Source organism: Typopeltis vanoorti, chromosome 20 (genome assembly GCF_054136105.1).
Source record: "Typopeltis vanoorti isolate ZY-2024b chromosome 20, IOZ_Tvanoo_1.0, whole genome shotgun sequence".
NCBI lineage: Eukaryota > Metazoa > Arthropoda > Arachnida > Uropygi > Thelyphonidae > Typopeltis > Typopeltis vanoorti.
Window position 1 is genome coordinate 74,843,688 of NC_143568.1, and position 13,211 is coordinate 74,856,898.

Consider the following 13,211-nt stretch of genomic DNA (forward strand, 5'->3'; position numbering starts at 1 on the left):
GACAGGCATATACAAATCAAGATCAACTGTACAATATCAGCACAGAAACGTATCGTGGCTGGAGTCCCACAAGGATCCTTACTAGCACCGATTCTGTTTACATGTACATGTTCTGATATCCCGTACAATCTATCATGGCCCTATACGCGAACGATACAGCAATATTAGCCAGATCTCTACAACCACATCTTACCATCTGCAAGAAAACTTATTACAGATTGAAAAATGATTTTACAAATGGAGACTGCAAGTAAATTCCCAGAAGAGCATAGCCATGTATTCACCAGAAGACTGATGCTTCTTAAAGGGGAGATCTTCCTGTTTAACACAAAATAGGAAGATGTCCCCTGGCAAAGAGAAGTCAAATACCTTGGTATACTACTGGATAGAAGGCTAACTTTCAGCTGCTATACCAAGGCTCTCTGTGCAAAGGCATCAAAAGCCATTGCTCAACTCTATCCTCTAATCAACAAGAACATAAACTAAACACCAGAATCAAACTACTTATCTACAAACTGATAGTTCGTCCTATACTCACTTACGCTTCTACGGCTTGGAGCCATACAGCTGATACTAATATTCTCAAATTACGAGTGCAAAATAAATGTCTACGTATGATCCTAAACGCTCCATGGTTCGTCAGAAATGTGCAACTTCATCGCGACACAGATGTCCCCTATATTGACACTTTCCTGCAAACTATAGCAACAAAGTTCTTTTCAGAAGCATCTGTACATCCCAACAAACTGGTTCAACTAGCTGCAAATTACGAAGCAACGGATTACTACAAACATAAATGACCAAAAGCCATCTTTAACTCCAATTCTAATGTTTAAATCTCCAAGCCCGCTCCGGGCGAGCAATTGGCTCATAAATATTTCTACTCACTGTTTCCCTATCAGATAGCAGAGAGTATGAAAAGCATTTTGCCTCACACTTTATGTCAGAAATGTTAATCGTTAATATATATCACTACTTTGAGGGTCAGCTAGACTCGCAATACTGCAGGCACAAACTTGACTTGTTTGTCTGTTTGCTTACTTGGGAAATGGAGTAAAACCAGGTTTAAAATAGCTTGGTATCTTTAACAATTATTATACCCAAGGTAAAATACTTTCTACATTTATATATATATATATATATATATATATATATATATATATATATATATATATATATATAATATTCATCAAAGCTTAATTTGCTTCGTCAGTCTTAAGAAAAGGCTGGTTATATTCGACTAATTCGAGCTCTACCCAAGGGCCTATGAGTTGTGCAAATACTTTCTGAAAATGAAAGCTGTGCCGAACAAAGCGGCCTTTTGCAGCGCTGCCCAATTTTTAATCTATCTAACTAACTAATTATATAACATATATATATATATATATATATATATATATATATATATATATATATAATATATATATATATATTAAATATATTTAATATATATATTTAATATATATATATTAAATATATATATATATATATATTTAAATAATTCAATGTTTATTAGTATTCCTTTCCTTTATAAATACCTGAAGAAGGCTGCTATATGCCGAAACTAGTAGTATTTATCATTAAAATCTTTATATGTTATCTCGGTCTTGGAGTCATTAAATCTATTTTTTGAAATATATATATACATATATATACATATATATATATATATATATATATATATATATATATATATATATATATATATATATATATATATATATATATATATATACATATATACATACCGTATATGTCGGCGTATAAGACGACTCTCAAAATACTACAGAAAATCCCTCGAAATCATGGATCGTCTTATACGGCGAGTATAAAAAGGGAAGCTTAATTTCTTGGATTAACATTTATGTAGTTACAATACATGGTTATATAAGAAAATAGGCAGTGTTTATAAACAAATCAGATTAATTTTTTATTACATAAATTTATTTAAAATATAACAATAGATTAAGTCTTAAAAAACAAATAATAATTATTCATGTTAATTTTCAATATTCATTGTATAAATGATGGTCATATGGATCCAAGTTCGAATCCGGTGAATTGATTTCGTTTTCATCGTCATCAGTGTCCCACAACAGATCATTTTCCGTACCATCCATAAGATTAGAGCTACCACACTTTTTAAATGATTTTGTTACAGTCTCTACTTTTACTTTATTCTATGCTTTGATCACAAAATTGCACAACATATCAAGTGACGTATAGATTCACCGTTTGTAAATCATTTTTCACCAGTCAACATCCATCTCGCATGTGATCTTTAAACGGTTTGTTCAAGAAGACTTGAAATCCCATACTAATAAACTACGTTTCTTCATTATACTGCCTGGTAGCGTGATCCACACATTATTTATTCATAATTTCACACCATTTTCGTGTGAAAATAACAGATATGCATAGATATAAAAATAACGGATATAACAACAACAACACCTAACATTGCATTAATACAAGAAAGAAGAAATGGGGGGGGGGTCGTCTTATACAACCGAAATAAGCTAAAAACCTAAAAATAGCCTAAAATTTAGGACTCGTCTTATACCCCGACATACACGGTATATATATATATATATATATATATATATATATATATATATATATATATATATATATATATATATATAGTTTGTTTTTTTTCTTGCTGAAAAAATTCAGCCCTTCGGTTTTTAAATTCATTTATATATATTCGACAATATCACACACTGTACAGGTATGCTTCGAAATGTCAATCTGTTTTGTATTACATGCAAATAAATTTCTTTGGTTAGTCTGTTGTTATTGTTCTTGTTTAGGAATAAGACAGCACAAATAAGGTCGACAACAATGAGTGCGTGCTGTGTGCAGATTGCGAGTTCCTCCCCCCCCCCCCCAGTTATTTGCACTGCGTGTGAGAGAAACATCAGTTCTTGGTGAAAAAAAAAAAGTAAAGCCACTGCCATATTGAGATCAGCTAACTCACATTCAATTGAAAACGCTGTTAACTGTTTTGGGTTCCTACGATCAAAGTTAGTGTAATATATTCTGATGTCTGATAATAATACTGCTACATACTGAATTAAGAGGGTCGTAGAAATGGATTCATGTTTTCATCTTAACAATTGTCTTCAAAAAAAATAAATAAATAAAATAAATAAATCGATGTCGCCACTTCGGGTGTAGTTGTTTTTTGTTTATTATTTCTGCTTCTGTTCTGCATTTTCATTGTTCATATTTCTTAAATATTACATTTTTCGTGATCTCTCTCTCTTAAACATTTTCGACCTTAAGCGTCATATTCTGCAAAGATTAAGGAACTACGTGAAAAAAAAATGCCGTAAATTTTTAAAGATTCCTATTCGGTTTTAGATAATTAAAAAAAAACGCGAAAAAAGGTCCTTATTCCTTAATTAATACCTTGTCACTAAATAAATTTCACAATAAATATTTTGACACAGTAAATACAGTATTTTGTCCCAATGTATTTTTGCCTCACGCGTCTTCCCGCAGAATAGACGCTAACCGAAGCAATTATAGACCTTCTTGCTTCGGTCATTCCAAGCAGCCCAGCTCAACTCAAAGCATCTTCAGATGGCAAAAGCCGGCGGCAAATTTTGTTAACAATGACTGGACAAATACTGTAGATAAAAATAACTCTCCTACCTACTTCCAAAAAGGACCAAGGGACAGAGAAGTCTACCCGCTTTGGGGAAATAAAAGGCGTTAGAGGAATAATAATAAAATATCTTAGTACTTCATGTTGGACTAATTTCAACGCTAATATTACCGTGAAGTTAATAAATTCTTCAGCACAATTTTCTTATTTTTTTTCTTGTTGTTCTTTTAATTCCAACTCGCATTACGTCCACACCTTCAATGCCAAAGCAGCTTCTGGAGGTCAATGATGCGAGATACGAAAGGATCGTCACCACACCACTTTCATTAATCTGTCAAAGCAAGGATTAACTACCCGAAGAGTTTAATCCACAGCTAGTCCCTTATCTACAACTGGTTTCCTTCTTTTATGGCAGTAGTACTAAACCTTAAAAAAAAATCCTTAAATTCGAACAGACTTGCGTGTGTATGTGTGGGTACAAGAGAAATCCAATACAAACTTATATGGTTTATAACCTTTTTTTTTATTACTATTCTTATTTTTATTATCTAGAAGTAATATTTATTGTCACAAACAAAAAACAATCCCATAAAAAGTGATATGGTTTGTAATGTTTTTTTGTTTGTATTCTGATTTTTATTTTCTAAACAATAATAATGAAGAATACAAAACAAAACATTATAAACCATATCAATTATTATCAGTATTTCCAGAAGTATTCAGAATACACAGAGTCAGTTCATATTTAGGGACGTCATAAACAACAAAATTATAAGCTACACACCAATAATAATATCATTAGTATTAATATTTTATACGTAATATAAATTCGATTAAAATCAGCTGGTTTACAATGAAAACGGTAATATATTTTTATAAAAATATATTATAAAAATTATTTTATAATATATTTTTATATAATATATATACATTTTTTTTCAAATATTTTTCATGCAATGAAAAATATTTGAAAAAATATTCGACCTCAAAAATCCTAAAATTTAAAACCGCTAAACATTTCTAAAATTTTAGGGTCTCAAATATCTGGGATCTTGATACATCGCATCTTTCTTCCCATCTTTAGTTGATCCTGATTTTATATTATTATTATCCGAAAATCTCATGGAGTCTTAAGACACATTGGCATTTACTCTCATACGTATTAACATTTTATTATATACGCAACAGATGACATTTGCAAATAATGTCGAGAAAATAAACTGCTGAAATATTTCGTTAAGCCATGACTAAGCAAAAATTCACTGACCTGTACAGGAACGGATATAAAGAGAGATTTTCCTGTATCAGAAAAAATGGCTTGTGACGTAACCTATTTCCAAAGGAATTCGAAATCTCATTTTAGCATGTTCGAAAATTAATTTGAAAGCATTGCACAAGCTCTGGCTTTCTCTGGCTTCTTACTAAACCGGATATTACATTTATATTACATTATCTATGGATTTCAAAACTTGCAATACTAGTACATCCCATAATTCTCATTATTTCTACGAAATCAACCAGGAAAAGCATTTGTGAATGGGTGTGGCGTGATTCATCCTGTTTCAGAAATACCCAGAGGCTTATGTACTCGTACTTTATGAAGAAGAGATAAAGATAAGTTTAAAAGTGATATCTCGGTCATTTCGGGAACTGACAGTGTAAGCGGCGGATACTTGGTTTCATTTTCCCGTTAAGTTTCTAAGCTACTGCGAGACTCGTTTTCAGGTAGGTGTTATAACCAACTTTCTACGAGTTTCTATAGAGATCTTTCAAAATTAATAATAAGTAAAATTTTTAATTAAATTATAGAACTTTCTTATAATAATAGCAATTATTATACTTTTATTTTAAGGAAGCCATCATGATAAGATAGTAAATATCGATATTTTTCTCTGTTTATTATTCTCATGTAAAGAAAATAGCCATTTCATCCTATAAGTTTTAGAGTCGGCATGATTGTCCGCAAATTGATATCCATTTATTTTACAAAATGGAACGTAACTACATATGACAAAATATGAAAAAAAAAAAAAAGAGAAATGTAACATAATTCCTTTTGTATTTCTTTCTGATTTTTATAATAATTTCTTTTCGATTTTCATCAAGTCACTTCCACTCACGAGAACTAGCTAAGCCTATATCAGCGCTATTTACAGCTTGGCTTCAGGTACATTATGCAATTTTCCTTTATTTAAAAGTTGAAGTATTAGCTTTTCAACCGTACAGTCACGGATCTTCATAACTTACAGCATGCGCAGTTGTAACACCAAACTAATAGACATGACTGCCTCTATATTCATGTACTACAGCAAAATAATAAACGGCGAACGGCCAGCTCTTCTGTTATAGACTGTCTTCAGACTTCGACGATGTTATCTGCGCATGCCTAGAGTCGTAAACATTAATGATCGCAAAGTTGCACGAATAATATCATAATTTTACTTGACACTTCTGCGTTTGAAATAAACTAGAATGTTCTAAAATCTGAAATCTGCCTGAGTGGGTGGATTTAAAGATCTTCATTTGGAAGTAGGATAGGCTTGGGTCTCCTATATTTGGAGAAGTCTGTTTCATCGTAATTTGCTGCTTGTTGCACTAATTCATTTGGATGTGAAGAGATGCTGAGAAGAACTTTACTGCTGAAGACTGCGGGGAAGAGTAGATGTAGGGGATATTTGTATCCCGGTGGAGTTGGACATTTCTGATATACCATGATGCGTTTAAGATCATGCGGAGACATTTGTTTTACATTTTCTGTAGTTTGAGGATATTTGTAACTTGAGGTGTGGCTCCAGGCTGGGGATGCATAAGTAATAATGGGTCGAATCATCAACTGATAAAGGAGCAGTTTTATTTTGGTATCCAGCTTGCTATTCCTATTGATCACAGGGTAAAGCTGTGCAATGATTTTTGATGCTTTTGTACATGAGGCTTTTATATGTGGACAGAAGGTTAGTTTTCTGTCCAGCAGTACACCCAGCCAGATATTTGGCTTCTGCTTTCCAGGGAAAGCAGATATTAAATTTCCTTGATATTAAATAGGAAGATGTTATCTTTGGGAGATATTGAGTTTTTAGTGAAGAGCATGGCGATACTCTTCTGAGGGTTTACTTGCAATCTCCATTCCGAGAACCAGTGTTCTAATCTACGCAGGTTTTCTTGCAGTTTCTTGGTGACAAGGTGCGGTTTAATAGATCTGATTAGTATAGCTGTGTCGTCTGCGTATAGGGCAATGATAGATGACATTGGATTGTGTGGAATGTCCGCCATATAAATCATGAAAAGTATCGGTGTCAGTAGGGACCGTTGAGGCACTGCTGCCAAGATTCGTCGCTGGGTAGATAATATATCATTTAGTTTGACTTGCATTCGTCTGCCACTAAGAAATGACTTTATAATTTGGACTACATCTAATGGAATGCCAGCTAAAATCAACTTGTATAGTAGTCCAAAGTGCCACAATTTGTCGAACGCCTTTTCTAAGTCAAGAAAAACTGCTCCGGTGTATTGGTTCCAATTGTAACTTGTGGTAATGATTAGTCTATGAATTTGTTGGGTGGTACTGTGAAACTGGCGAAAACCAAACTGTTCTGAAGGATGTATAATTTTTTACTGAAAGTTGAATTCTGGAAAGGATAGCTTTTTCTGCTATTTTGCCCAAATTAGAAATCAGACTTATGGGACGATAACTTTGAGGCTGCATGGATATATATATATATACACTAGGGGGCTCTTTCCCCCTGGCGCCCAACTCCCCCCCGAGTTCTGGACTGGTAGGCCGGTTCTCCCCTCAGTTTTAAAACGTTTCAAATAACTTGAAAAAAACGTGACATATATATATATATATATATATATATATATATATATATATATATATATATATATATATATATATATATATATATATAAATCAGGGGCGAATATTCCAGGTGTGCAGTGCTCATACACCGGAAAACAATATCAGCGATATTATATTTTTGTATTATTCCCGTGATTCCTAAAAGTAAACACAATATAGTAATGCTTGATGAAGAGAACACTTTTCGACGCGTAAACATTGCATCATATTCGCGTTAATAGCCAGGGTGTGCTTTCAAAATACATACACCTTTGAGCCCTTTAAAAAGATGTATAGATGGCGCAGCGGTCTGAGCGGTTTAAAACTATTTGAACGTTAGTTCTACTCGTTTTAAACCTCTCACCAGGTGAGAATGGGTGAGCTCAGAGGCAATAGCACCTAGAGGCTGTGATTGGTTATTATGTCAACCAATCCAATTGAACGTTGTCATTAGTCGCCGTTGGTTTTCTGAGTTTCATCTGTTTTGCATGCGTGAAGTGTAAACTGACGTGGTAGGCCAGTTTTTATATATATTTTTCGATAAATTTATAACTTTTTTGCCAATATTTACAATGGGCAACTTTATTGTAAACGAAAAAGGTAAGCCTCGTTCTCCTCTTCCAAATTTTACACCTTTGAGTAATTCAAATATAACATTCGCTTTCATTATTGTTGAATGATATAATCACGTAATCACAAGAAAGATATTTATTTAACCAAATATTTCGGTCTGGAAATAGCAGACCATCGTCGGTGGTATTACAAGAACAGTTTAAAAAATATACAAGCTAGAATACTAACAATAGATCGTTGAAATTAGAACATGCCGCGTGATGTTATATCACTAAGTATGAAACGAAATATTTTGAAGTAGAAACATGATTGAATTTGCTATTAAAAAAAAAAAAAAAAAAAAAAAAAAAAAATATTTTGAAGTAGAAACATGATTGAATTTGCTAAAAAAAAAAAAAAAATTAATGAGTAATCTTGATTAGGCTTTCCCAGATTTTTGATATAGATATGCAGTCATTACGATTCAGGTTGGGATGATGGAGCAAGGCCTCCACGCTTTCCTTGAACAAACGTTCGAACCTATAACGGGATCTATGTAAGAGGCGCGTTTTGGACCAAAGGATGCTGTGGTCAGTTTCAATCCCGTGTTGAGCCAAACCAGACTTTTCAGGTTTATTGTGAAGAATGGATGATTGATGTTCTTGGATTCTTTTTTCAAGAGAACGTCCAGTCTGTCCAAAGTAAGAGAGATCACAGTTGCAAGGAATTTGATAAACTCCAGGAAGAGATAAAGTTGAGCGTTTGTCTTTAGGAGAAGGAAAATGAGAAGACAATTTGTTAATAGGAGAATACGTAGCTGTTAAATCATATTTCTTCAAAATTCTTGCGATAGGTTCTGAAATACCGGAGATATAAGGAATAGGTACTCGACGTATTGAATCTTTGTTGTTTTGTGGAGGATTATAAGATGTAAGAAGACGTTGAATACTTTTTTCAGAAAAGCCATTGAGTTTCATGTGTTGCTGGATAGTAGAAAGTGTATTATAGACACGTATATAAATATATATTATATACATATATATATACATATATATATGTATATAATATATATACATATTATATACATATATGTATATATATATTATATACACGTTGAAAAAAGTATTCAACGTCTTCTTACATCTTATAATCCTCCACAAAACAACAAAGATTCAATACGTCGAGTACCTATTCCTTATATCTCCGGTATTTCAGAACCTATCGCAAGAATTTTGAAGAAATATGATTTAACAGCTACGTATTCTCCTATTAACAAATTGTCTTCTCATTTTCCTTCTCCTAAAGACAAACGCTCAACTTTATCTCTTCCTGGAGTTTATCAAATTCCTTGCAACTGTGATCTCTCTTACTTTGGACAGACTGGACGTTCTCTTGAAAAAAGAATCCAAGAACATCAATCATCCATTCTTCACAATAAACCTGAAAAGTCTGGTTTGGCTCAACACGGGATTGAAACTGACCACAGCATCCTTTGGTCCAAAACGCGCCTCTTACATAGATCCCGTTATAGGTTCGAACGTTTGTTCAAGGAAAGCGTGGAGGCCTTGCTCCATCATCCCAACCTGAATCGTAATGACTGCATATCTATATCAAAAATCTGGGAAAGCCTAATCAAGATTACTCATTAATTTTTTTTTTTTTAGCAAATTCAATCATGTTTCTACTTCAAAATATTTTTTTTTTTTTTTTTTTTTTTTTTTAATAGCAAATTCAATCATGTTTCTACTTCAAAATATTTTTTTTTTTTTTTTTTTTTTTTTTTTAATAGCAAATTCAATCATGTTTCTACTTCAAAATATTTCGTTTCATACTTAGTGATATAACATCACGCGGCATGTTCTAATTTCAACGATCTATTGTTAGTATTCTAGCTTGTATATTTTTTAAACTGTTCTTGTAATACCACCGACGATGGTCTGCTATTTCCAGACCGAAATATTTGGTTAAATAAATATCTTTCTTGTGATTACGTGATTATATCATTCAGTCTTATGTCGCAAGTATCCTTAAAACAACAAATCATTATTGTTTGTATTATACCGTATGCTAATCTAGTATACTAGATTAATATATATTAGTATATACGTGTCTATAATACACAGGGCGACTCGTGCATTGGTATTACGGAACTGAAGTAGCCCCAATTTTTCTCCATATATAAATATATTTATTAATTTATTTATATTTACTTGTAATATTTAATTTTATCATCAACAATCCTATAAAATTCTCTTATTTTGTATAAAAAATAATAAAAATCCATCTTTTAGCACTTAGGAGGGCGAAGGACTCTAGCAGTACTGTCATATTGCTACGCGCGCAAGTATATGCACGTCATAGTGAGATACGAGCTATTAGTGTAATGCGGCACTGCCCTTCGCGCAGTTCCACTGTTGTTTATATGCAGTTTGCGCCAGTAGTAGTAGTGTTCGTAGTGCTTATCGTGTTTACTCCGTAAACACAATAAACACTACGAACTATTTTCCATGATCAACAAAGAAAAACTTGAAACTGAACTTCCAGTATTCTACAGTAGACCCGATATGCATGATTCTTGTAAATTAATTGACTTGTTAAAATTTATAACAGAAAATAATTTAGATTGTGTTCTTAGTGAAATTACTGTATTGATAAAATTTCTCTTGACATTACAGTGGCATCTGGTGAAAATTTTAAGTGGGGATGCTGCATATACAAAAAAAAAAAAAAAAAAAAAAACTTTTTTTTCCCCTAATCAGTAACGAATTTATTAATAAATAAATTTACATATTAAAAATTGCTTTATTAAAAATATTTCATCCTTACCACGAACAAACACCAATAATAAAAGTTTCGTATCAATAGCAATGACAAGCTCGCTATCGGCATTAGAACGCAGTGCAGCATTTGTTTTGTGTAACGATAATTTGAAAACATATAATTCTTTTCATATTTTCAACAATGACACTCGTCATAATTCAGCCTGGTATCTATAATAAATAAATAATTATTTATTTATTATAGATAACAGGCGACCCCTGTTCTAAAGTCTTTTTAGAACAGGGGTCGCCAAACTTCTTTGACCGTCGACCCCTTCAAGAGTTTCTTGACTTTTTATCGACCTCCCCCCCCCTCTGTTTTACTATTACGTAATTATAATAGGATAAGCAAAAAAGACGCTTGTTGGTAAATACGTCATTTTGGCCCACTTGATTGGCCTCTGTAACTATTTTCATGACCTTGCTCCATCTTACAGGTCCTATTCATGTCAATGTTCCCACGATTCACTCTTAATTGCGTTGTCATTCAGGATGGAGATAATTCAAGTTAACCGAATTAAATATTACCTGTACAATGATGTCTTATATTTTTCTGTCGACCCCCTAACAATGTTATATCGACCACTTTGGCGACCACTGATTTAGAGTCTTAAATATCGGCCTTAGATCGCAGTGCATTTGTTTCGTAATCTAAAGCAGTACTTCCCAAACTTCTGGATGTCGCTCCCTTTGCAAAAATTAAAATATTTCACGGCCCCCCTCGAAACAAAATCGTAATAGAGAGATATATTATTGTAATATTTATTGTATTTATATTCAATACAAAACATACACAGCGAATATTGCAAAAATCAAATGCATATATTACATTTTTTGCCTCTTACCGTTTGGTTCTGAAGACGATGCGGGCTGGTCTGGTAAAATATGAAATACTGTCCTTTTTTTTTTTTTTGAGTATGTTTCTGCTTCTTCTGATTGTTCGCGGGATTTTTATTTTTTTTATTTTTTATCAGCCACTTATCCATCTCAGGGTTAAATTTTTTAACGTAGAATATATCAAATAATGTCACCACTCACCGATACTGGCACACCACAGACTGATGAGATGAAATTAGTGCATATTACCTGAATAAGGGAATCCCCGGACCAGGAACATTTTTCTCTTTTGTGACTTTTCTCCCTTTACGGTAATTAAGCCTAACACGAAACAGACAGCAAAGGCAGGTTATTAAAATGTGCATATGATTGGTGCGGTAGTAACAAAAGATCGCGCAACCGAAAGATAAAGGCATAGCTGACAATTGAGTTGAAATGCTAACTTTCTTCAACCAAATTCCATATGTGAAACTGCCATAATATTCATTATGTGTATATATATTACTTAGTTTTAACACTTTTACGAATTTTAACACGTTCGGTTGAATTTTATTGCTGCCTTGGGAAACCGAACTCACACACATCTAATTAATAACAATAGTTTTTAGTTAGATATTGTGTTTGCTCATGCAACATATGGTTTTGTTTCAGTCTATACAGACTAGTTTCTGTATGAGGGGACATGTGATTAGTGTGTTTTTATCCCAGTTGTCTCTAATTACACTATTTGTTGAGAAATATCTTACACAGACTGCTCATACCTTATTCACTGGCACAATAAAAGTACTTGTTTTTATTGCCTCCGCAGTATAGTGGCTGTTAAGGGACGGCATGTTGTTTACCACTGCAAGCGAGTTACTATCTCCCCACATGAACTTGTTTAAGCTTTTTTTCATGTGTGAAGTATATGCGAAACTTTTATTGGTAACAGAAAACTAGCTCGGGTGATAGTGATAATATAAAATGTTTTGATATGTATGTAAAGTCACATCAACAGTTCTTGATATTAAAATATAAAAAATAACAAAAAAGAAATATTAAATAAAAGTTAAATACGTTTCTTTTAAAATAAAAAAATTTACTTAGTCTTAAAACATTTTAAATTCGTTTTCATTATTTCACAGCCCCCTCAACAAAACCTACGGCCTCCAAGGGGGACCGCGGCCCACAGTTTGGGAAGCGCTGATCTAAAGCGTTAATCGAACAGTTCCAATTATTAACTATTCAATCAATGTCAAAACATAAACTGTCACCTTTAACATGTTATATTGCATTTATATAATGTTGTAAGCATTGTTATTATTTATAAACACAAACAAAATTTAAATTTTTCATTTTTTCCTTGGGGGTACTGCAGTGTCGCAGTGCTTATGTACGGGCAGCCACTGCTTGACAATTCCTATGACTATATCAGAGACTGAACGCTGTTTTTCAACATTAAAGAGAATAAAAACATTTCTGAGGAGCACTATGAATCAGGATAGGTTAAATGCACTTGCGATGATTTCAACGGAGAAAAAATTCTTCAACAGTCACACAAACATCAAGGAAA

The 13,211-nt window shown here is 32.9% G+C and overlaps 1 protein-coding gene across 1 annotated transcript in view; it reads left to right on the forward strand.

Moving 5' to 3' along the window:
* The first annotated feature begins 5,181 nt into the window (after window positions 1-5,181).
* LOC150095570 (peroxiredoxin 2-like) overlaps window positions 5,182-13,211 on the forward strand; it is a 59,226-nt gene continuing 51,196 nt past the window's right edge. Inside the window, exon 1 of the mRNA XM_090410453.1 lies at window positions 5,182-5,338. The gene's annotated coding sequence lies outside the window, so the exon portion shown is untranslated. The remainder of the gene's footprint in view (window positions 5,339-13,211) is intronic.